Raw genomic sequence first — 26,384 nt, 5'->3', positions numbered from 1 at the left:
ATTCAATATCGAACTGAATATTCGTGTGTCAACATCTTCCTCCACGCTGAGGCCAACGATCATTTCCACCTCCCAGGCGGCCGCTCTAGCCTTAATCTCGTTTTCCCTCTCTATGGCGCGCGCCGCTCAAACTTCGCTCCCCTTCCTTTGCGAAACCTCAACCGTAGATCAAAAAGCGACAAATCCCAACGCAGCTTCGCTCTTTAGCTCCACCCCCACGTGGCCCCGCCTCCTGGTTGCCAAAGCAGCGAGACAGCAGCTCAAGGCTTGGGCGGCCGTCGGCCGGGCGGGCGCGAGGGGTGGTTCCTTCCTCTGGCCCCGCCCACTCAATCCATTCTAGCCGAGGCAGTTGGAGCCTGGCCTTCGCGGGAGGAGGAGGAGGCGCCGCCGTGTCGCGGAGGTCGGGAGTGGAGCGTTCTCGGTGGTGAAATGTAAGAGGGAGAGAGAGAGAGAGAGTGAGAAAGCCGGTGAGGAAACGGTAGAGAAACGAGAAGAAAAAAAAAATCTCGGTTTTGGTTGCTGCTTTTAGAAGGAGGCTGCGCTTTTTATTTTAGTGGTTGGGTATCTAAGGAATGGAGTGTGGAGGAAGGTGTGGGAAGCTGAATGCGATAGATAGTATTAAAGTCCTGTTGAAGTGGAGATAATATATTTTCAGAGTAAACATATTTCGAAGGGAGGATGGTATGACACTTCCTTGAGGTTTGGCTTGCCTTTCGCGCAGCCCCAGCTAATTTTCTCCAATCTGTTGCTCTCCAGGTGTGTTGAGTTAAGAGTCCAGCTGTTGCAGCCATGCCGTTGCAGGCGGATGAGAGTTGTAACTTTTAAACTCCCCAGGAAGACCTCTCTATCAGGCTGAGGAAGTTTTGGAAATGTTTCTTTTCTCCTTAGAAAACAAAACACACTTCTTGACTCTGAGAGGGGGTCAATAGCAAAGGCGGGGGGGGGGAGGGGCGGGAAGCCCAGCAAGCAAAAGGCACGACAGGGCTACGTGGTGATAAAGATTATTATTTCAGTGAAAGCTAAAGTGTTGAAAAACGTGATGCTTTTGTGTGCAAACAGGGCTGCAAGTATATTTATTGATACTTCCAGCCCTACATTGTTCTCCAGATGGGCTGGGTCTATTTAACAGCCAAGCTGGGAGGGGTAGGGGGAGAACTTGTGGCAGCTGGAGAACACTAGGCTGGGGAGGGTTGGTATGCACTGCCTTCCAGCTGATGTCATCTTTGGTAACCGACAGGAAGGTCCCTAAGATCCCGTGCGTGGCTAGCTTCTGTTTACTGTGCTGGTAATCAGAATTGAGACCTTTTTTTGCATCCTGTTCATTTGCGTGATGCTTCCTAGTACAATGAAAAAGTACCTTTTTCAAAGTATTTTCTGGGTTGATGATTAGTTGGGTTGTAGGTAAAATTGTGTCATATTTGATGTTAGGATTAATAGTAAAAAATAAAGTTATTTGATAGTTTTCTTCAACCCCTCAACTGCTTGCTTATCTGCTCCTGCATCCAGCGTAAGCTCCTTCTTGATTTCAAAATCTTCATGGCTCTAAGGCCCATCTTATCTTGTTCATTTCTTCTGCAGTTCAAAGGTTTCCCTTCTCAGGAGATTTGCCTTTTCCAGCATTACTGCCACTGGGCTTGGAATCGTCCCTACAAAGAGTTGTATCATACCATTCCTCTCATTGTTTTCAAAATTAATATTTTCCATGATGTTTTTAACATAATATGCATCTTATTTCCAATGTAAACCTGTAATTAACACCCCCCCATCCAAATATACATAGATGAAACAAATCATTGTGGATAGGGACCAGGGAAACTGAGGTTCAGAGTCCATCCTTAGCCATGGAAACGTATTGTGTAATCAATACAATACAATAGCAGAGTTGGAAGGGACCTTGGAGGTCTTCTAGTCCAACCTGCTGCCTAGGCAGGAAACCCTATACCATTTCAGACAAATGGCTATCCAACATCTTCTTAAAGACTTCCAGTGTTTACCCAATACGTTTCCAGGGTGACTCTGAGCTAATCATAATCCTGCAGCCCAACCTACCCCACAGGATTGTGGAGATAAAACGAAGAGAGGGCTTGGTGTAAGACCACCTAGAGCTTTTGGATGAAATGTGGGATATAAATCTAACAAAATAAATGTTTTTTTTTCTAATTTATGTAGCTTCACTTTCCTTTGTTTTCACTGGCCAAAGGTTTGGGGGACTTTGGATTTTAAGCAGCAAATTTTGCTCCATGAATTACCTCCCAGTGAAATTAAATGACCCAAAGAGTTTCCTTGTGAATGAATTGAAGGACCATCATTTTTGCAATGCTTCTATATTTTGCCACTTAAAATTCTCATTCCTCAAAAAAAAAAACCAACCCAACCCCAAACCCTGAAACCCAGATCAAATGGCTTGCTCTTTCTTGCTCTTTCTTGCTCTTTAGGGCCTCAAAGTAGTTGTTTGAACCTGAGGTTATTAGTTAATTACTATTGTTGTGTGATTGCTCTACTTTAATTATAATGTATAGGTTAATACTTAAAACTGCATTCTCCAAATTGCCCCAAATCCATTGTCATTAGATGTTGGATCACATCTGTCATCTGTAGGCACTTTGACCAATTGGTGGATGGTGGACATTCATATCCAAAATGCATGGAAAATAGTACGTTGGGAGTTTTTCTTGTAGTTGAATACTATACATTTCAAACAGATACAGTATGTATTTAATAGCACATGGTGTAATTTGATATGTAGGTTGCTCTCAGGCTTGTGAAGTAACACAAGCCTTTTCTTCCCTATTTTCTATCTGACATAAATAAAGAACAAGAGGAAATTGCTTAAATTTCAGCATTCTCCCCAACTCTGCTATTGCTTAGAAATATAAAAGAATAACAACGATGAAAGGACCTTGGAGGTCTTTTAGTCCAGCCCCTGCTCAAGCAGCAAACCCTACAATACTTCAGACAAATGGTTATCCAACATCTTCTTTAAAACTTCCAGTGTTGGGGCATTCACAACTTCTGGAGGCAAGTTGTTCCACTGATTAATTGTTCTAACTATCAGGAAATTTCTCCTTAGTTGAAAGTTGCTTCTCTCCTTGATTAGTTTCCACCCATTGCTTCTTGTCCTGCCCTTTGGTGCTTTGGAGAATAGTTTGACTCCCTCTTCTTTGTGGTAGCACCTGATATATTGAAACACTGCTATCATGTCTCCCCTAGTCCTTTTCATCAGACTAGACATACCTATTTCCTGCAACCTTCTTCATGTGTTTTAGCCTCCAATCCCCTAATCAACTTTGTTACTCTTCTCTGCACTCTTTCTAAAGTCTTCACATCTTTTTTATATTGTGGGGACCAAAACTGGATGCAGTATTCCAAGTGTGGCCTTACCAAGGCATTATAAAGTGGTATCAGCACTTCACGTGATCTTGATTCTATCCTTCTCTTAATGCTTGATTCCATCCCTCTAAGATTGCATTGGCTTTTTTTTGGCAGCTGCAGCACACTGCTGGCTCATATTTAGCTGATTGTCCACTAGGACTCCAAGTTCCCTCTCAGAGTTACTACTATTTAGCCAAGTACCACTTATTCTGTAACACTGCATTTGTTTTTCTTGCTTAAATGTAGAACCATATTTTTCTCACTATTGAATTTCATTTTGTTAAATAGAACCCGGTGTTTCAATCTGTCAAGATTCTTCTGTATCTTGATCCTATCTTCTGGAGTGCTGGCTATTCTTGCCAGCTTTGTATTGCCTGCAAATTTGATGAGTTCCCCTTTTAAATCATTAATGAAGATATTGAAGAGTACTGGGTCTAAGACAGAGCCTTGGGGTATCCCACTGCATATTTCCTTCCATGTAAATGCAGTTCCATTGAGGACTACACGTTGAGTGTGGTTGGTCAGCCAGTTACAAATCCATCTGGTGGTGATGCTGTCTAACTCACATTTTTCTATGTTAGCGAGTAGTAGGTTGTGATCTACTTTAGCAAATGCCTTACTAAAGTTCAAGTAAATTATATTCACAGCATTTCACTTGTCGGTTAATTTTGTCACTTTGTCAAAAGATTTGTATGGCATGATTTGTTTTTGACAAGCCCATGTTGTTGAGTGTAAATTGTTCTGTGCATGCGCAGAACATGAAAAAAATGATTAAAAACCAAGCAGGCAGTGGTGACCTGGGAACCAGTTTGGGAGCATGGCCAGCCTGCCATCCCTACCGGTTTGGCGATCCTGTCTCAATTTCCAGTACTGGTTCGCCCAAACCGGTAGCAACCCATCTCTGGTCTATAGTTTCCTCAATCTATTTTTTCCCTTTTTTGAAGATGGGAACTACATCATCCTTTTTCCAGTCCTCTGGTAGTTCTCTGGTGCTTCAGGATCAGATATAATTCAGTGATTCTGAGGTCACATCTGCCAGTTCCTTCAGAACCTTGGGTGTAATCGATCTGGTCCTAGTGATTAGAATTCCTCTAGAGTGGACAGATGTTTTGGTGTTTTATTTATTTATTTATTTATTAGACTTATATACCGCTTCATAGGGCTTCAGCCCTCTCTAAGCAGTTTACAATTTTTTTAGCTAATTGAGTCAGCAACTTGCCCCCACAGTCTGGGTCCTCATTTCACCCACCTCGGGAGGATGGAAGGCTGAGTCCACCTTGAGCCGATGAGATTTGAACTGCTGAACTGCAGATCACAGTCAGCTGAAGTGGCCTGCAGAACTGCACCCTAACCACTGCGCCACCTCGGCTATGTTTACCCAAGTAAACAGTTTAGAAAACAATATTATATTAGCTCCAGTTGAGATCCAAATTGATCTTTGAGATAATCTCAACTGGCTTTGGGATGATTTTGTTGGAAGATGTTGCACGGGTAACAGGAAATGTACACATTCCATGATTCAACTTGACTTATACATTCTTCTTGGGTGTAATGAGATCTTGATAAAAATGTAGCCAGTATTACATGGTGACTTGTGATAATCAGTAATGTAATTGCCCAGAAGGAACAATCTACAGAGATGGTTATATGTTAAATGTAGGCTGTTTCTCAAGGCTCTAGAATATTGTGATGTCATACAACGTAGTAGACTTGGTGCAAAACAGAGCACTGAAGCATCAAAGATCTTCACTGTTTACCATGTATGAGAATTTTTTTTAAATGCAGCATTTTTAAAGGTCTGATTTAGGTAGCTGGATTCTCAAACTTATGGAAATTATCCACTTTTAAAGTGACACAATCAGACATGGGGGGAGAGATATGTTAATTTGTGGTAGCACTTTTTCAAACTAACAAATTTTATTAAAATGATTAAATTTTCATAACTGTAGCTCATTTTATTGAATGAAAACATACCTTTTAATAAAATTTGTATCTCGAAAACATTACTTGTCTTTTGATTTATGGTATTTTAGAGTAATCAAGGTATTAGACAAGTTTATCCCAATTTTCTGTCTCATTGGGACTGCAACAATTTTCTTAAAATAGTCAAGGCTCTCTATGGATAATGGTAGTTGTAGTACATCACATTTATAGGATACTCAGTTGGGGAAAGTTGTATTACAAGAATGTGAAAACTGTGATTCCCTAAAGAACTTGGCTTGTTAGACTCACAGCACAAACAACAAATAGCTTATTGCTCTTGCATGACTAGCACAATTATTTTTGTAGGAGATTTCATGAATCATAATCTATGATGCATGAAAATTTATGCCACAGGTTTGCCACACAGCTATAATACAAATTTCAAGGCACACATGATAGTATATACCATATTTTTCCAAAGTAAGATTGGGTCTTATATTAATTTTTGCTTCAAAGGATGCATCAGGGCTTATTTTCAGGTGGTCTTAATTTTTTGTTACTGCAATGGATGTACTAAATGCATCTGTTTGGTGGACGATCTTAACTGGGGCTTATTTTTGGGGTAGGATTTACAAGCATCCTGAAAAATCATGCTAGGGCTTATTTCCCAGTTAGGTCTTCTTTTGGGGGGAAATGCAGTATCCGTAGGGCCCCCAATTTTTGTTTTAACATTTATTTTTAAAATTACCATCTGTATTTTTTGTATTAGAATACAAATACCACTCCCCCCCCTCCAATTTTCATTCCTGTCCTTGTCTACAGTCATACACTACAGCATCTGTCCATAGTTGACCTTTTGGTTATGCAGTAAGAAATTTGTTATCTGTTAAGGTGTGAAAACTTTGTTTTTATTTTTTACCTTCCAGATTTTGTTGAGTTCCAGTTCTCATCCAACCAGCCCCCAAAGGCCAGTGATTATGGATATCTGGAGCTGTAGTTCAACAGTATCCGAGTGGTAGTATAGTTTTCCTGTCCTCCCTTATATTGAGTGCAACGATGAATGAGTTAAGCAGTTTTAGATGCCTATGCTTAAAAAATAGCTTAGGTTTTAAATTCCCTCTCTTTGTTAAAGCTATGTGGAAGTTTGAAAAGAATTGGCAGCCCTAGTTTGCTTAACTAAATCAAATTAACAAGTAGCTGGATTTTCCTAGCAAACCAAGCCATAAACCATGATTTTCAAGCAATAGTTGCTATGTCAGCCTTTCTAGCCTGAAGGTCCTCCATGTATATAAACTTCATATCCCAGCCAGCCTAGCCTTTGCTGAAATTTCGATGAGGCAATCCATATATCTGGAAAGTGTCTATGTTGTGGAACATTGAAGTAAGTTCACAAAATACATTAAGCCCAAACCAACAATGACATTGTTGCTCAGTGAATTATGGGCAATACCATCTGTGTAACTAGTAGTGAAAGGGAATTGGATGTATGTATGTGCAAGAGCAGGATAGCTGAATTTAAAAAATACTAAAGTAGGCTTAACAGCATCTAGTGCACAGATTATTCCCACCTTAAAGTTATTTTTAATATATTATTTTTACTACTAGAAAATTTCTTCCACTTTTGTTTGTGATATTTTGGTCAAAATGTTAAGGAATATATGGTAACAAAATCTTACAGTATGGAATACATATGGTCAGAATGCTAAATAATTATTTCATTATTTAGGTGACTCCAGGTCATATATTAACCCCCTCTTCTGATGTTCTGTTTTTCTTTACCCAAATTACAATATTGTTTAGGCCAACATGTTCCATACTCATTTTACAGGAAGTTATTTTTTGCTACCTTAAATATTTAAAGAATACTTTATGATCCCACTTAAGCCCTTCATTATTTCCATCTGTATACTACTAAAACTTTCCTGATTGTTGAAAAGATGCATCTGCTTCTTTAGTTATTCCTGTTTATAAAAGTTATATAGGTATAATTTATATAGCTGAATACAGAGGTGAGCTCCTGCCAGTTTGGACCGGTTCGGGTGAACTGGTAGTTCCAACCAGTGGCTCGGCCTGCCCAGCCCTCTTGCCCCGGTGCTATCCTGTTCTTTATAATCGCTGTGTGTTTGATGCTATGCGCGTGCTCACATTTTCGGTTTTAACCGAACTGGTTGTTACATTATGTGATGCCCACCTCCGGCTGAATACTTTCTATATATTTTTGTCTTTCTTTCTGCCTTTTCCCATTCCCCACAAAAAGACACACATGTACATTTGTGTTTCCCAATTGTACTTATGGAAATCCTTTGGTTCACTAGAGCACCTACAGTCTTTCTCCTTGAGTATAAATGTGTTTTCACTACTTAACCATCATTGTGGGCTCCTGAATTTTGTTACTGATAGTGTGTCACATACCTCACTTTCCTTGAGGATGCTGAAGCACTCCAGTGCAGTAGTTACTAGACTAGGTTTTCTTTAGAAGAAGACATTGGAAGTTTACAGAGTGCTGAAATATTTGGTGTACTTGAGAATGTATGAGTAACAGGTACAGACCAGCACATTCAGTTCTTTGTCTTTCATTCTCTGATGCAGCTATTAAACAAGCCCAGGGCTCTGGACAGCTATTACCTCAAGGCAACTTGAACATAAGTAGATAGGACACCCCTAACAATGGGAATGTTGATATTGCATAATGCAATGGGAGAGGAATGGTACATCTGCTGCACATGCAGCATTTAAATAAGTAAACTATTGGAGATTGTAAGTGAAGTTGGACAAAGTTGTGTACCGTCCCAAATTAAAGATCTGTATAATTTTAACATCTGGTCCTTTAAATTATATGTTTTAATTTCTTGGTGGCACTCACATGAAGTATAACTTAGAGGAGAAATAACTTAGCTCATGAAATTTATCATATAAAGTCCTTAAGGGTTTCTGTTAGATAAATAGTTAACCAGAGATGTTTTGGAGCCCTAAATAATTTTAAGCTCTGATTTTTGCTTGACAAGTTAAAGGAGAATACAGAATAAATCTTAGTTTAAGGCAGGTTTTCTTGAATTCACACCTGCTGCCTTAAAACATTTCAAGGCCAAAACATTGGCGCAAATTCTATATGGGGCAGAAACAGGTATCCTTGCAAAGAAACACTTGCTAGAAATCATACAAACCAAATTTTTGCAAGCCATCTTAGTTGCACCCAAAGGAACTCCAAATGCCCAGTTAAGAATTGAGACAGGCATGCCTCAAATTCAGATAAGAGCCTGGAAGATAATGATCATTCATTGGCTTAAAATGCATTTCTTTCCAGAGGGACTGTCCCCACTAATGTTGATTGACAACTTCTCTTCCCCCTGGAAACAAGCAATTGATCACAAGCTGGGCTCTTATGGGCTCTCACAGGTATTCTTAATGTCCCTAGGCTTTGACCAAGCAAAGCAAGTAGTAATCAATAGAATGAAGGACATGGAGTTTCAAGAATTAAATAGGTTGCCTCTCCACAGTAGGGACAGAATCAAACGGGGTGTGTGTGGGAATTGGCAAGATATCTAAATGACTTGATCTTCCCAAAACAAAGAATAGCTTTCTTCAGAGCCAGATTTAACATTCTTCCTTCAGCACTCCTCCAGGGCAGGTATAAGAGAACACCAATAGCAGAACGGGCCTGTATATGTGGTAAATGACAAGTTGAAGATATCTCACATGTTCTATTACACTGTGAGCTATACAGAGTTTATAGGTCTGCATATATTCTCCCCTTATTAGAGAGATTGCCAGGGAGGGCAGACAATTTTTATGTAGGCTTTCTCCTCCAGGATATGAACCCGGCTACCACATATGCAGTGGCAAAATTTTGTGTTGCTGCAATGTCCACAAGAATTACAGTTGTCATCTTGTATCAATTATTTGGACACATCTCTAACAATTTCTGGACCATTGTATTTATTCCATATTTATCAGCTTTTCACCCATGTAAACCAGGGAGTGACCTGAACAATTTGAGAACATGCATATTGTTATCCACTTTTAATGTCAATACTTTAAAAATATATTTTAATGTCAGTACTTTTTAATACATTGTAAAAAGTAAAGTGTATTGCTGGTCTTTGACCATAATAAAGTTTTATACTACTGAATTCACATTGAATTTAATATAATTTACTTTCTAGTGAGCTGAAGGGTAGAATTGTGTTCCAATTGAGAGTTTAAAAAGTTATAAAGGGCCTTAAATGATTCTCCTGATTACCTATTAGAGAGCACAGCTGTTATGACTTTGAGGGGGGAAAACGGAAAAAACACTCCTAGTTATATATAATTGATATTACCAATTGATCAGAGAAAGAGGTGCTGTACGTATATACCGTATTTTTGGAGTATAAGACAGACCTTTTTCCCTCAAAAAAGAGGTTGAAAATTTGGGTGCATCTTATACACTGAATACAGCTTTTTTTTGTTTCCCGAAACCCCGCCCCGTTACTAAAATGGCCCTGCAGAGCCTGTAGGAGGCTTTCAGAGAGCTGCTGTGGGCTGGGGAAGGTAGAAATGAGTGAAAAATGGCTCATTTTTTGCTCAATTTTGCTTCCCCAGCTCCCAGGAGTACTCTCTAAGCCTCCTAAAGGCTATGCATGTAATTTTTTTTGACAAAAATGGGCCTGTTTTTGTGAAAAACTAGCTGGTCTTTGCTCATTTTTGGAGGGCCTCACCCCCCCAGGGACATTCTGCAATCCCTCTAAAAGCTATTCATGCCTTTTGGGGGGGGGTAGGCTGTTTTGGGGAGTTTTGCAGAGTGCAAAAACTTTTTTTAAAAATTTTCCTCTTCAAAACCTTGGTGTGTCTTATACTCTGAAAAATACAGTGGGTGATTATTCAAAATAATCTGAGGTTTCTTTTGAAGTGAAATCACATTGTCTTAATGTAAGAATTTTAACAGCCAAGACATTGGATAATGTAAGTAAGGAAAAAGCTGCTTATCTTACAGTTTCATCAGCATTTCTTAGCTTCCAATTAGTGTCTTGATTGATATCTTTGGCTTGGCTATGAGGTGAGAATATTACCACCTTTACGCTTGGAAAAGGTGTGTAATGTTGTGGCAGTGAAGATTACAAAGTTTGTTCTGCCAACCTGATAAAGTGTTTTGTGGATAATTCAAGCGGGGAAATCATAGGATGGTCCAGTCTTAACGAGTAAGAAAGTAGATACCAATCTGAATTGCTATTGGATTCTAAGACAGCTCCTGCTTTCAAACTATTTAGACAGCAAATATAGTTATTGCATCTTGTTTAAGCCTATCAGTTTTTTGGAAGAGAATTGTCTTTCCTATCCTGCAGCAGTTTATAAGATTACCAGCGATAACTGCACAGTTTTCATTATTTGTTTTGAGGCTGCTGGGAGTAAGCAACATCAGAGAGCCACAAGTTCTAATGAAGCCGTTGTTCCAGCTAACCCGGTATTATTTGCTTTAAATGCAGGACCAGTTAGCCTAGTATTCTCTGCTTATTTACCAATTGGCTTTTGACAAGTGTCATTAGAATTGGTCTAATTGAAGTGGTGGAAATAAATTTCCCTTCCATATTGAGGCATTGTAATAATTCATCAATTCTTGCTGCAGTTTCCCTCTTTTATGATAACATAATTTATGATCTTGCATAATGTAGTCCATGTACACTCATATCCTTTGGAGCCTCAGCTCTATGAGGAACAAAAAAGCTCAGGAGGATATGAGTATACATGGAGTGTATTATGTCGAGTGTTCACATTCCTAGAGTGGAGGACTTGATTGTCAATGCTGACTGGGGAATTGACTGAAGTTTACCCATCTTAAAGTTGTCAAAGATGCACTAGTTAATTCAGTCATATTTCTGTTAAATGTGGAATATGATTGAAACCTCAAAGAACAGGTTTAGCTAAGTTGCCTTACACTGGAAAAGTTTGTGTGGCAAAGCAAACGTAATAATCTTAACAATGAATAAACAGTATGCTATGCAGCAGTGGTTATATCTGCCTGCTTTTCTTGCAGATAGGCACAGCTGAGAAGTCATAGATTGCTCAATAGATAATTTATGAACTAGGAAATCCGGCATCTTTTGAGAAGAAGTCAGAATTTTTGATTCTCACAAAACACTAAGCAAATCATAGATGGAGCTTCCATCCAGGCTGCTATGGGTTTGCCTGGGTTCGGGAGACCCGTAGCTAAGGTTATGGCTGTTTCGGAGAACCTTCCAATCCCACCCCTGGCTGGCCCCACCCTTGCCTCCCCCCTGCCCCTCCCAGGAGTCTCCACGCAGCTTGTTTTGGATGCCAGGTAAGTACAGGGCCTTCATGGAGGCTCGGGGAGGGGGAAAAATGGGCATCCCAGAAGTTCCAGAAGGACAGAAACGGGCCTGTTTCCAGCCTCCGGAGGGCCTCGAGCCTGGGGGAAGCAGTTGTCGCCCTCCTAGAGGCTCAAGGAAAGTCTCCAGAGCTGGGGAAGGTGAAAATGCCACCCACCCACCCCACCATGATGCAGGAGGCTGACTAGGCCACGCCCATCCAGCACCTGGGTAGAGAACCCGTTGCTGAAATTTTTGAAGCCCATCCCTGGATTCCATGGTTTGCTAGCTGCATCTTCTTGTAAGAAGAATTGATGCAGTCAGTTAAAGCAATCAGCATCAACATGCTGCTCATTAGCCATACATTCTTTTCTTGTGTTCTGCAATTAGTTCACCTAGTTTGGGGAAATCAACAGAACATCCTAAGAAAGGCATATGTTAAGACATTGGTATTTTTGTATCATTCTAAGAAAACCACATTTGATTTTTTTTTAACATTTTAGCTCTGTGTGATATTTTCACTAACTGGCTGTGGAGGATCAAAGTTTAGACAAGTGTCTTTTGCCCCGTGATCCTGGAGAGATTGATTTATAAGGCCATTTTTTAATACTACAAGTATTAGTTTTGGTTTTTGAGAATTTAGGGATATCATGCTGGATACTTGACATTGCTCATTAGCATTTCTCAATAACAAAGTGCATTTATATTTTGAAAACATATTTCTGTATGGTAGGAATAAGGTATGATCATTAGTTAGTAGTTAATGCAACATTTGTGGGTTACACCTCCAGGATGAGGCAATCTTTTACATTGCTTATAGATTGCTTTTCTCACCTCCCTAAAACATTTATGGAATTTGTTGGATTTATTTAAAATTTCTAACATCTTGTAAACCATTTTGGGCTGCTTGGGAGAAGAACAATATAGAAATAATGATATATAGGTAGTTAGTGTTAGAAAATGCCAGTGTCTGTGTATAGGCAGGGCATTAAGAGTTTCTGAGTAAATTCAGGTCACGGCATATTCTTAAAGGAGTTGTTGTAAACACTAGAGCAGGTGTTCAGATGATCACCATAGCAGCGGTCCCCAACCTTTCCAGCTTGGCGGATCAGCACAGGGGGTAGAGGAGATGGTTCCGTGTGAGCTGCAAGCATGCAAAAATGGAACTGCATGTGTGTATGCTTCTGTAACCTGGGGATTGGGGAGTCCTGCACTATAGTAATCAGAATCTGATTAGACGTAGTTTGCGCCAACTTTTGAATTGTGTGTATGTTTTCCAACTAGGATCTTGCTGTTGGGAAACCTGTGTCTTGCTAATGTTGTTTTTGAAGCATTTGCAAAGTACTAGCATGTGCATCCATGTTAGATAGAGAGAAATGTGCTTTATATTTTATCTGCTTTCAGCTGTTGATTAATCTGCTTCATAAGAGCAGTCTGGGTAAAACGTTTGAGTTCTGTGACCTCTATGTAGTAGTGGCTTGAGGCTGCCTAGAACTCACTAGTAGTGCTTGAAAGAACATCCTGTCTTGCCATGTTACCCACTATATTTAGAGGTAGGTGTTTCAAATGAACCAAGCATTCCTGTCTGCCCAAAATACAGTAGCTGTTTTCAAATATCACATGAAGCCTTAATGTAGTATACTTGGGTTTCGGCTTAGCACAAACTGTGAACCAAATTTTTATTTTTTAAACCATCATTTATAACTGATTGTTATATGGGCACCAAATCATAACTTACTATTATCAGTGAACCCTGAAGCAAATTGATTTAGGATTCTATGTGAATGCTATTGTAGTGCAGCTTGTGTAGCTCTCAGGTTGGATGCAACCCTTGCTACGCAATGATGGGTGCTTGCTGTCAACAGAAACTTCTGGCAAAGATCCATGATGTCAACCTTTGTGTTGACTTCAATGCACAATCATGGTGGTGACATAGCCATAGGTGTCCCTCACAAAGTTTTTTTGCTGGTGCATCTTAAAGCTTTATTCCATTTATATTCTCCAGTGGCAGCTGATATTTCAGACATTTTGCTGTTTAACCAGAGTTCAGGATTTGTAGAAGAAAGTTGCCAGAGGAGAATGCTTTTAATCTATGAATTTGGTTTATAGGTTGAGCAAGAGAAAAGGGGTTTGTAGTATTAACAATGTTTTGTAAGCCGCCCTGAGTCCCCTCAGGGAAAAGGGCGGCCTATAAATTATAATAAACATTCCAAACATTCCAAACAAAGTCTGGTCATTTGTTACCACATACAGATCTAGGCTCAGACTCTCTTGCAACATAGCTGGTTATGCTGAGACTACTATCTCAGGCAGTTAAACCTTGTTTTTATCAACATTATCTGTACTGTGTCTTAGGCCAGATGGCATAGGGTAGATAAACTGTTATGTATAAAGAGAATTTTAGTTCCGGGTCTTATCAGCAACAGGAAGCTATCTTTACAAGGTCATTAGTGTCAGATTTTAGAAGGATTTATGGGTGACAGTAGGTGTGCCGGACTCATCCTATTCTTGGTTGCTGGTCTACATCTGCTGGAAGGTAGAAGGAGATGCAGGAATGGATTCATCAGTCCAGACTTTAGTCCAGACCCAGCATCCAACTTGCGGCCCGCTTGTGGTCCTGGAGAGCTAGTGATTACTATCCCACAAGATAATAAAATATGAAAAAATAAATTAAATTTGTTATTCATATTCATTAACTATATTATGTATTTTATATGTGACCCAAGAGAATTCCACTTCACTCAATGAAGCCCAGGGAAGCCAAAGGTTGGACAACCATGTTTTAAAGTATGGCACGAATGACTCCAGTGTTTTTCAACCTTTTTTGTGCAAAGGCACACTTTTTTCATGAAAAAAATCACGAGGCACACCACCATTAAAAAATGTTAAAATTTTTTAACTCTGTGCCTATATTGACTATATATAAAGTAATTCTCCCACGGCACACTTTACACTATGTCACGGCACACTAGTGTGCCGCGGCACAGTGGTTGAAAAACACTGACTTAAACAGTGTACTTAGACGGGCTAAACAGGGAATAGTTAGTTTGTTGTTCAGAGTGTTTATTTATTTAAATAATTTATATGACTGCCCATCTCACAAAAGTGATTCTGGTTGGCATAGACTGTAGATCCTAAAATAAAAACTAGAATTTAAAACCCAAAGTTCCTCAGATTAAAACAGTAAACCTCAGTCACAGAAAGAAAGCACATCAACCGCAGTGGAGCTAACCTGCTCTCTTGGAGATCTAGGCCCGTGATGGCGAACCTATGGCACATGTGGCAGAGGTGGCACACAGCGCCCTCTCTGCCATTGCCCTAGTTCTGCTCCACCGTGCATGTGCACGTGCCTCCCACCGGCCAGCTGGTTGTCGGGTCTCTGCTGTGCATGTGCATGGCGTGGAGCGTGTGCGTGGAGCATGCACGCATGTGTGGTCTGCGGGGCACTGCTGGGGGTGCATTGCATTTTTGGGGTTCAGGCATGCATGCTTTGGGCCAGTCTGGAAAAGGTTAGCCATCACTGATCTAGGCAATCAGCGTTTTGCAAAAGGCTAACAATATCGGGGTCATCTGGATTTCTTACTGGATGCTGTTCTTTAGGGCAAGTGTTGCCAGTGAGAAGGCACAGCTCTGGAGTCTAGCAAGATGACACTGTTTGATAGAAGAGACCCAAGGGTGCAAGGCAAGCAGAGACAATAGGAGAGAGGCAGTCCTGCAAATAGCCTGGCCCTGTGCCAACTAGGATTTAATAGGTAAGAACCAGCACCTTGAGGCACACCTGGAAGCCTCACGGGAGCCAGTGCAGTTTGTGAAGGAGCACTTTATATGAGTGTAATAAGAAACACCCAATGCAGCTCATGTTGCTGCAGTCTGAACCAGCTGCAGCTACTGAATGCTCTCCAAGGGCAGCCTGATATGGAGTGCATTATACAGTACTCCAAACAGGAGATGAGCAAGGCATGAGTCATCATGTGCAATGCCTCTTGGTTCAGGAATAGGCACAGTTGGTGGAGAAAAAGAATTTGTCCAAGAATCCTTCTTGCCATGGCTGCCACCTGCTGTTTTGAATAGAAGACCCCTCCCCCCCAAACCAAACACCAATTTTGTCTGGGGAAGTACACCCCTGAGAAGAGTTAAAGATGGAATATCTTTGGAGCCCGGGGATCTAGGATTGAACTGAAGCCTGTTTCCCCACCCCCTCTAGATCCTCGCAGCACAATTCGGAAGTGACTTCCACAGCATTGCTTGGTCAACCCAGGGTGGAGAGATGTACAAATGGGTATTATCTGCATAGTGTTGATATCACACCTCATGCTGACCTCACCCAGCGGCTTCATCTGGATGCTAAATAGGAGTGATGAGATGGTAGAGCCAGTGAGGCATCCCCACAAAGCTGTGGTAACCCAGCTATTATCTTAGCATAATGTGTGAAGCTGGTCATCACTTTAGACTATAGTGTTGTTTAGACTTTACATAATACTGGCAGCCCTCAGTTAATGACCACTTATCACAATGATTTGAAGTTAACAATGGCGCTGAACAAATGGTACTGATGATGAGCCCTGAAAAGTTGAGGCTTGTCTCAGTAGCTCTGTGGTTGTGTAATTGTGATTTGGGTGCTTGGCAATCTGCTTGCACTTCCAATGGTTGCCGTGTTCCACAATCATGAACAGTTTAACAGATTAATAGAGTTGGAAGGGACCCTGTAGGTCATCTAGTCCAACTCCCCGCTCAAGCAGGAGACCCTACACCATTTCTGACAAATAGCAGTCCAATCTCTTCTTGAAGGCCTCCAGTGATGAAGCTTCCACAACTTCCGAAGGCAACTTCTGTTCCATTGGTTGATTGTTCTCACTGTCAGAAAAGTCCGCCCTTATTTCTAGGTTGAATCTCTCCTCGGTCAGTTTGTTCGTTGTCTGGCCTTTGTGTGCTTTGGAAAATAGCTTGACCCCCTCCTCTCTGTGGCAGCTCCTCAAATATTGGAACACTGCTATCATGTCTTCCCTGGTCCTTCTTTTCACAAGTTGCTCCCCCTCTCATTGCCTTTTCTCTCAAGAGAGCACTGCTATGGCATATAAGATCCCAAGAATCTTGTAATCTGTAGCAGCACCCTCTCAGCCTGTTTGAACCGGGCTGCAGCACTCACCTTTGCATTCACCTGTACTCTGTGGCACTCACTTCTCCACCCCCCTGCACTCATGTTGTAGCACCTACCTGCTGCCCAGCCTGCATTCTGTAGCACTCACTCATCTGCTGGCCTGCTTGTGAATCTCCTAAGGAAAAGCTTGCCTTGACTGGGACTTGCAATTTCCTGCTGGCTTCCCCATTGACTTGGCTTGTTGAAAGCTGGCAGGAAGTATCAAGTTGTGGTCATGTGAAGTCCTCGCTTAATGATCCACAATCCTTGTTTAACATCACTGAGGATTGCTAGGATTGCTGTCACTAAGCAATGTTGTCATGTGAGGTTGTGATTTATGACTGCATTGCTTAACAATGGAATGGAGACAAAATTTCGGACCCAATTTAATGAAAATTACCTGTACATTGCATTTTGTTAACTGGGATTTAAGGTTAAGGATTTAATAGTTTCCTTAGGCACAGAGGCCTCAAAGTTGGTTAATAAATCTAGCTTTTGCAATTTTGGAAGAAACTAGGAAAATTAATATCCCTTTTTCCCTCCATCTTTCCTTTGCAGGCTGTTAACCTCCTGATTCATGGTGCCATTTTGTACTTTCCTACATACTCTGAAGATTTCTTAACTGAGAAAAATAGGAGAAATTACTGCAGGCATTTATGTATGCTAGCTTTGGTAAAGAAAGCAAAAGATTTGTACAAAGATTTGTAACTGCAACTAATGAGTTGGATTTGGTCTGTTTAAATTAGCATTGTTTCCTGTAAATTTCAGGAGGTTTGGGAAGACGTTTCTAGTGCTGTATTTAATGATTTTTCCTTAGAGGACATTCAGGAGATTAACTTCGTGACTGTGCTTGCCAGAGAGACATATTTTTTTCTTTGATATTAGTAGTCCTGCTTCTTTTATGGAAATGCATTCTTCTAGGTACATGGAGAAACTGCTGTGATAAATACCAGCAGGCCCTTCTAGCTGCAATGTTTTGAAGCAGCCATAGAGAAGGAGATTGCTTAATGCATTGACGGGAAGTATTAAAACTTATGTTGACTTGGATTTACATGGAACAGTTCTTATTCCACTGTTGCTAATGCAGAGTTGCTTGTAAGTGTTTAAAAAATATGTTGGTGTAACTCATGTTCCAGTCAAACAGCATGCCTATAAAGGCTCTGGTTGGGGCATAAAGTTTGATAGGCTTGCTAGAGCTTATTCAATTCTGTCCACCAGAAAGCTCCTTCGATTAAGTCCCTTAAAAGGGCTTTAAAATAAAAGAGCGTGAAAGCAGAAGGGTCTTGGAAGGTCATGTTTATGTTAGTCGGAGCACTTTGCCAAAACAGTGAGATGCTTGGACCTCATTTGCTGCCTTGCCACATATGAGCTCTTAATTTCTTCTGAGTGGAAGAGGGGATGTTTTATTCTATTTTATTTAGTTAATTTTGAGGTTACTCAATTCCATAATGGCTCTGGGCACTTCACAGTTAAAAATGAAAAGGCTAATTCAGCCATTCCTTATTTAATCACTATGTTGGTTAGTGACTATTCACAAATACACACACAATTACTACCATATATTGCTGTTATATTTGTGAATGGTCACTAACCAACATAGTCATTAAATAAGGAATGGCTGAATTAGCCCTTTTTTAACCAATATGTGCACTATCCTGTGCCTGACAGTTTTATTTTTAGACAAATTTATATGGATAAAATGATGGGAAACATCTTACAAGATGCTTACTTACAAGATATTATGACTGTAGCCATTACAATAAAAGTAGTCCTATATGGTATTGGTTTCTTAGTTTGCTCTACTGGCTGGTCTGACAGCCTCCTAGTCCAGAAATAGATATAACTGGCACACCAGATGAACCTGTGCAGAGGCCTTCTTGGCCACAGCTGTCTTATCGTCAAGCAGGATCTGTGTATCCAATAGGACCCTTGATCGTACATTAGTCTTGCACGGAGAAGTGCAACCCCATTAAAGACTAAAGATGGAATATTTGTCCCCAGAACCATGGGAATCAAGCATCTGAGTCTTGTCGGGCTTGAGCCTGAGTGTTTCTCTCCCCATTCAGTCCTGCATAAGCAGGACAATGTCGCTTGATTAACAGGAGTTAAGAATTAGCATATTGATGATACCCGATCCCAAACTGATGGCTGTATCTCACCCGTCAACACTGACTGAAACTGCCAATAGAGAGAGGAGGAGAACCACTGCAAAACAATAAAACTACTCCTCACTCCTGAAACACATCCAATTGGATAGTGTGGTTAATGGTACTGAAAATTGTTAGGTCAAGGAGACACTTCTCCCATTCTAACTCAACCACAGATCATCAACAAATGCAATGAATATTGTCTCTGTTCATCCTGACCTGAACCTGAGTGCCTTGGGTATAGACAATGTAGTCCAGGGATATCAAACTCAAGGTCCACAGGCCGCATCTAGCCAACAAGGTGCTTAGATCTGGAAATAGTGAAGGACCGGCCTGCGGTGCCTCTGCCAAAGAAAATGTGGCCCTCCCGAGCTCCATTTTTGCTGGCAGAGGGTTACAGGAGACTGTCGCAGGTGAAAACGGAGCTCGGGAGCCCATTTTCACCAGCAGAGTGCTCAGGCCACAACAGGTACCCCCGACACAAGTGACATTGAGCTGTCCATGCCCCCCCAAGGTCAAACTCAACCCTGATGCGACCCTCAATAAAATTGAGCTTGACACCCCGATTTAACCCCTCTATATCCTACATTTCTCCATAATGAAACAAGAACAATGTATGTTGTGATGCAGTATAGTTTTCTACCCAGAGCTGATCAGATCCAGGTCATCTTATCTTCAATAAGATGGTTTCATTATCTAACTTCAGATCAGATCTATTTCAATAGGATGGTATTAAAAAGAAAGGAACTGCAAAGGAGTTTCATTCATTTTTAATGCTTTGTCCAGAAGGCCCATGGAGTTTTGAATCCTGATACAACAACTTTGTATTTAATGTTGTTATATGTCCCTGGACACACAATACATAATATAAATGCTTCAGGCAAAATTTTTTTTGTGGTATAGAGGAAATGGCTTGCCCATAGCTGTGGCTTTTTGTGGGTGTGTATGTGCTTTGCTTTAACTGTCATTAGGAAGAAGAATGCTATTAGAAACAGGACCCAATCTTAATCTTTATTTTTGCTTAATGTGGTCGGTGACTCCCATCCGTTCAGTTCACATGCATGCTTGCTATTTGTTAACAAATAAAATGTGTTAATTTATGTATGGTATATAATTCACAAACTGTCAACTTCCCAGAAGGACTTGAGGCAGTTTACACTGTAAAGAAAAACAACAATTAAATTCATCATCAACTAACACAGCCCAAGTACTGTCACACTCAGCAGAATAAAATAATCTGTCAGCTCAACTATCTTTTTTTTATCTTTGTGAGAATGATGCTGTTGTTCAGTGCTCTTCCATTGATCTCTAAGCTATTCTTCTTTGGCAGCAGCAGCTGTGCAGAGTCCCTGCCCCCTTCAGTAACCACAAAGACAGTGCCATCAAATTCTTCAGTAGATGCTCTTTGTTTGCTGGGACTGCACAGAACGCTGCTGCTATGTTATTGATTCTGTCAGTACCATCCAGGTTCTAGCAGAAACCGCATGGTGACACTCTTCAGATCTTCCACTTTCTTTTTGATGTTTTTTTCTTCTATGTACTACACACTTCCCTTTACCATCTGCATTGTTCTTCAGTTGTGACAGGGCCCATTCCTTCACTTTTATCACCTTAAACACGGTTGAAGCAAATGGAAGGGGATCTGCAATTTGAGAATGACACCTTGGTACATTTTCAGGTGCCAGAATTAACAATCCAGGGTGGCTGCACTGGCTAGCCAGTGGCCATTTATTTTTGTCCAAACCATAGTTCATGGCATGCTTCATATGAGTGAACCAGATCACTTATCCAAATTGTATAGCTAAGGTAAACGTGTTTGCATTATATTGAGCCTAGTCACTGCATTGAGGTAGTTGGAAACTGAGCTGATTTTTGTTAAACTATGGTTTGGATTGGATTTATTTCATTTATATGCCGCCCTTTTCCCCGAAGGGGACTCAGGGCGGCTCACAATTCAATTTGCTTAAACATTCATCAAGTTAACACAATTGACTGCATACATTACATCTTAAATTTATAGACAGAATTATCATAACATGCTAAGCCAGTATCAAACAAACCGCATTATAGATTAATAATGTGCAATGTGAAGCTGCTCTATGATTGCATAACCATGCAATGTTTAGAGACAGACCTCTCTAAGCGGTTTACAGAGTCAGCCTATTGCCCCCAACCATCTGGGTCCTCATTTTACTCACCTCGAAAGGATGGAAGGCTGGGTCAGCCTTGAGCCTGGTGAGATTTGAACTGCAGCTATTAGTCAGCTGAAGTAGCCTGCAGTACTGCACTCTAACCACTGCACCACTTCAGCTCTTGATGATGGATATACCTTTCTCCTTTTAGCAGTTACATGGTAGCCTTGCTTCCTACTGGAATCTCACAGGTATTGAGTATTCTTGCAACCTGATTGAAAAAAGGCTATGGGGTAAATGTAAAGGTGGTTTGTTTTTTTAGCTCTAATGTTTATTTTTGTGACTTTTATATGATCTCTTGATAAGATTCTGTGTGTTTTAGTGAGTATTTTTAGAGGAAAAAAATTAAGACTGCTTTGTATTGAGTTCAGATGGTAGCAATAGGGGACACATTTGCTACTATCTTCTTTGTGCATATTTGAATTAGGACTGCAAATCTAGAATTTCCGGGTGTTCTCATCTGTCTGCTCACATAATCCCAACTTGTTTAGCTTGTTGGGATTTGCCAAGTTCTCTTTCTGTATTCAGAGGGATGTAAATAGAGGGAATATATAACTGGCCTCACATGTTTTTGAGCTATGGCTTGTATAACAATAGTTTATTAAATAAATCACAGTTGGCTGACTCTTCATAACCCATTAAAACCAAACTAAACAAATCATATTTTGGCTTCAGCAGTATGTGAACCAAGACAATTTGTCTTTATGAATGACAGAGATACTGTTTTGGTCTTATTCTAGCTTAACATTCAACTACAATGCAGTAACTACATTCAGTAGAAACAGGACAACTTCCTGCTTTCTAGTCTGCATTAATTAATTCATGACCTTCTACCAAACTAAATGTTTATTCTGACAAGCCAAACAATTAGACGCCAGGAACACAGTTAGGTCACTATGTGAAAATTGGGGTTAACTCCTTCCCCTCCAAAATCTGAAACACTGCACCATATGGATTTAACATTGGTCTGCCTCACAGAGCTTCCTATAAGGACTGGTAAAAGTTGCCTATGAAATGTACATACATATATACATGTCACTAGTGGGTACAGTATCTCACATTAGACACCTGTTTTAGCTTTAAAAAGATTCCTGCCAGGACAAATGTAATATTTTAAATCATAGTACAATTTGCATTCTGAAAAATGACACTTTCTACCATTTGAAAGCTATGATAATAATATGCAGGGCAGAACTAAAGTAGCATTTTATAGTAGCTTAAATTCAACCACTAGGTTTTTTTTTCTTGCCCAATTAAAAAACAGGTTTCCCCTGTTAATTTCTTATTTAGACTCTACCTTCCACTTTGTGTCACTAATTAGAATACAGAAGATTATTTTGATCAAATTCCAGCTGTATACAACAAATGCTCATGAGCAAAAGGAAGTGAAACAACTTCCATTTCACTTAGTAGACGAAAACTGAAGTAACTCAAAATATGTTTATTATTTATTTCTCATATTGAATTTAAATATGTAAAATCCACATTACTGCCAGTTATTTGCAACTTCCCATTTTCTCAGTAGAATACCATCTTTCATGTGTTTTGATAGCTGCTTAAGAGTTTATTGATTTTGTGTTTTGCTTTGAGCAATCCAAACCCATCCCTAGGGAGTTGGTGAACTTGGTTATGCATTCCAGATGAGTGGTGCATCAAGGTTTGCTAGCTTAGCAAGCTTTGATTCATGGCGAAGACTTTAATCATGGCTAGCCAAAGTATCCTAGTTCACAGATAATGTTAAACAGGTATAGTGAGTTCATGCATCATGCCAACCCTAAAATATCAACTACTGTAATGGTGGTGTTGCTTTTGGAAAAAAACCCTGATGATATCTGAAGGTGAATCTCATGGATCAGGGATATGTATGTGGGGGTATATAGGAGACCATGAAGTGGATAAAACAGTGGGATGATTTATTTACAGGTGCATATACACATTTCAGGGACGCAGTGGCTCAGTGGCTAAGATGCTGAGCTTGTCGATCAGAAAGGTCACAGTTTGGCAGTTTGAATCACTAGTGCTGTGTAATGGAGTGACCTCCCATTACTTGTCCCAGCTTCTGCCAACCTAGCAGTTTGAAAGCATGTAAAAATGCAAGTAGAAAAATAGAAACCATTTTTGGTGGGAAGGTAACAGCGTTCCGTATGCCTTCGGTGTTTAGTTATGCTGGCCACATGACCACGGAGTCTTCTTTGGATATAGCACTGACTCTTCGGCTTTGAAACAGAGATGAGCAAAAACCCCTAGAGTCGGGAACGACTAGCACACATGTGCAAGGAGAAACTTTACCTTTACCTATAAACATTTCAAGTGACATTGATAACTTTTGAGAAGGGGGTGAGTGTCCTTACATTAGTTTCAATTATTCTGTGCAGTTATTCTGACTGCGTGAAATTTATGACACTGTCAGTCAAATTATTTCATGCGTTATGTACATATACTATGTTTCTGTAACTTTTTAATTTCTAACCTGTAAAAGAAGAAAATTCTTTTGTCTCTTATAAAGATGAGCTGAACTACTGTGAGGTAGGATATGTCTTAAAACATGTTAGTTATATTGGAGATGGATTGCTGAGTATTGGGTTTAGCTAATCATTTGCTTGGAAGGAGCTATTCCTTCTCTTGAGTGCGGGGCTGTCTGGTTTAATTATAGAATAACTGGAATTTAACTGAAGTAAGTCAAATCGACCTTGAACTGGCTCCTGAACTGGGCTCCGAATAAAATTTTAGTGAGGGATCCTTGGTGCTCTCTGACCTTGCTTGTTTTCTTCCAAACATTTCATTACCCTAATAGGTAACATCATCAGTGCTAGTAAGGAGCATTGTTTGCCGTCAGATTATATTCTGCTGTCTTGTCTCGCTGTCTCTGTGGGAGGGGCGGTTTTAGAGATTCTTTGGTTGGGCTGTTTACTGATGGCAGTTTCTTGATTGGGGTATTGCTTACTTGATCATTGGTCTGGTTAACCTTGGAGTTAATCTGTGTTGATCTGGATGCTGATTACTGGTGGAGAGGTGCTGGAGTCTTTTTCTCTTTTGGGCTGGTGGATTATCTCTTTTGCATATTCTATAGATTGTTAATGTTGATTGAGGGCTGATTTGTCAGAGTGCCAGGCTTTTTGAAATTTCCTGGCAATTTTTGTGGCTAGTCATGTCTGTGCATTGTGAGATGAATCATCTGACCTTTCATATAGTTTTTCTTATTGCAATTACTTCCTTAATTAAATGTAGTAATAGTTTAGCTGTCTTAACTTTCACTTCTTTCTCTCTGGTGTTTTGGCGCCATGTGACTATGAAATCTTTATCGCAACAATAATTGCCAAAAACTGGCCCAGAGCATTTGAGGTTTAGGAAATAATAGGCTAAAACTCTAGTTGTTGGTAGTTGCTACTATCATAATTTTACTGGGCAGTTTACTTATTATGCCCTCTTAATATTTCCACAATTTATTATCTAGGATGCAAAATTTCTCTTTGTTCTTTGCCTTTTGCCTTTGATTTAAATTCAGAGATTATGTCAGTAGGTGCAAGAACTTAAGGCCGAAATATAATAGCTGGTTATGTCGGCCTCCTTCCAAAGCTGCTTGATGCCGTTATACAAAGGGATTGGGTGTATTTATGTCATCAAAGTCTTGTTGAGAGTGATTTAAATTTACCGATATTTATTTTACGCCAATTATGGATGATGCAATCAAAGAGATTTTATCAATAAAGAGTTTATCGTGACCTACTCAAAGTTATGAGTCCTCCAATTACAATCATATAGGAGGTTGCCATTACGATTGCAAGTCAAAATGTTTGTAAAACAGGTTGGCCCTGTGATCTATTCAATTTTTTGCAGCAATTGTTAAGTAGACCCATTGCTCACTGAGGCTCAGTTTTGCCAAAAATTAGAAGTAAGTGTGCAAGTAAGATACGTGACCATGGGATGCTGCAGAAGACTGTAAATGTGGCCACATTGCTGAGCACCCAAAATATGATCACATGATCATGGGAGTGGGAGAGGAAACTATCATTGGAACTTTGGATCTGGGTCTTCTACTTTTTCCAGGTAGGTCATAATGTTGAATGGTCGCTAAGTGGCCAGTCATAATTTGAGTACTACCTGTACTTCAATTCCATTTTCTTGCATTTGAAATTGTTTCTAAACTCTTTATGGGGTGCATGGAGCAGGCGTGCTATTGCAGGAAACTTAAGGAAGCAACTATTGCTTTGCATCTCTCTTGGCAGCTGTTCTTCATAGGCAATGTTTGGGTAATGATCCAGTGAGACAGTTCTACTGGAACTCTCTCTTTAAAGGGGCAATACTAAATGGGATAAGAGGGGAAGGCAGGTAAATCTAGGAGCAACAATTTAGATAATCCTAGTGTCAGGGTAACACCCCTAATGAAAGAAGACTCCGAGCCTTGAGTTTCCTCAAAGTTCCACTTTATTAGAGATGTCATATTGGCACATCTGGGAAAATCCGAATCTGAAAGTTTCCAGGTTTCCCCCACCCAAAAGAAAGTTCAAGTCCCTGCCCAGCACCCACATGTCCATCACATGGCCCAAACAGGCTCCGTTCAAAACTGGAGATGCCTCTCAGTCACACCATTGCAGCTGCAAAGCGATGTGTCCTTGACTCTCTGAGAAAGGAATCTTATTTAGACTATATATCTCCCCCATACTCCATATAATCCCACCTCCCATTTTCCCACAGCATTAATTGTGGCAAGCCTGAAGGCCCAATGTAAAAGATGGCTTCCACCAGGCCTGGCACTTGGCCTTCTTTGTCTAAGAAAAGGAGAGAAGTACCCTCAAATCTTAGGTGATTTGTGAAGTAGACAACTGGACTATATTTTTAAAAATATCATCACACAGGTACAGCAATCTTATGAAAGGTTGCCAATGCTATCATAGTATTGTTATATGAGGCAGGCTAGTATATTACAGGTAGTCCTTGTCTTAATGACCACGATTGAGCCCCAAATTTCTGTTGCTAAGAGAGATATTAAGTGAGTTTTGCCCCATTTTACAACCTTTCTTGCCACAGTTATTAAACGAACCACTGCAGTTGTTAAGTTAATAACTCGGTTGTTAAGTGAATCTGGTTTCCCCATTGACTTGGCTTGGCAGAAGTCGCAAAAGGTGATTACATGATCCCAGGACACTGTAACGATCATAAATACGAGTCACTTGTCAAGAATATGAATTTTGATAATGTGATCATAACGGACATAAGTGTGGGAAACGGTCATAAGTAATTTTTTTCAGTCCTGTTGTAACTTTGAATGATCGCTAAAATTATTGTAAGTCGAGGACTACCTGTATTTCCA

General features: G+C 40.2%; 1 protein-coding gene across 4 annotated transcripts in view; it reads left to right on the top strand.

Moving 5' to 3' along the window:
• Positions 1–348: 348 nt before the first annotated feature.
• Positions 349–26,384, top strand: part of RFFL (ring finger and FYVE like domain containing E3 ubiquitin protein ligase) — a 47,178-nt gene continuing 21,142 nt past the window's right edge. The window contains exons 1-2 of one of the 4 annotated variants that reach the window (XM_032216508.1): positions 351–467; positions 6,222–6,310. The gene's annotated coding sequence lies outside the window, so the exon portion shown is untranslated. Of the gene's footprint in view, positions 468–6,221; positions 6,311–26,384 lie in introns of all 4 variants that reach the window. The other 3 variants (XM_032216509.1, XM_032216507.1, XM_032216506.1) reach the window with 3 other exon arrangements.

Source organism: Thamnophis elegans, chromosome 4 (genome assembly GCF_009769535.1).
Source record: "Thamnophis elegans isolate rThaEle1 chromosome 4, rThaEle1.pri, whole genome shotgun sequence".
In the NCBI taxonomy this organism is placed as follows: domain Eukaryota; kingdom Metazoa; phylum Chordata; class Lepidosauria; order Squamata; family Colubridae; genus Thamnophis; species Thamnophis elegans.
The sequence above is the reverse complement of the archived record's forward strand: the minus strand, read 5'-3'. Positions and strand labels throughout refer to the sequence as shown.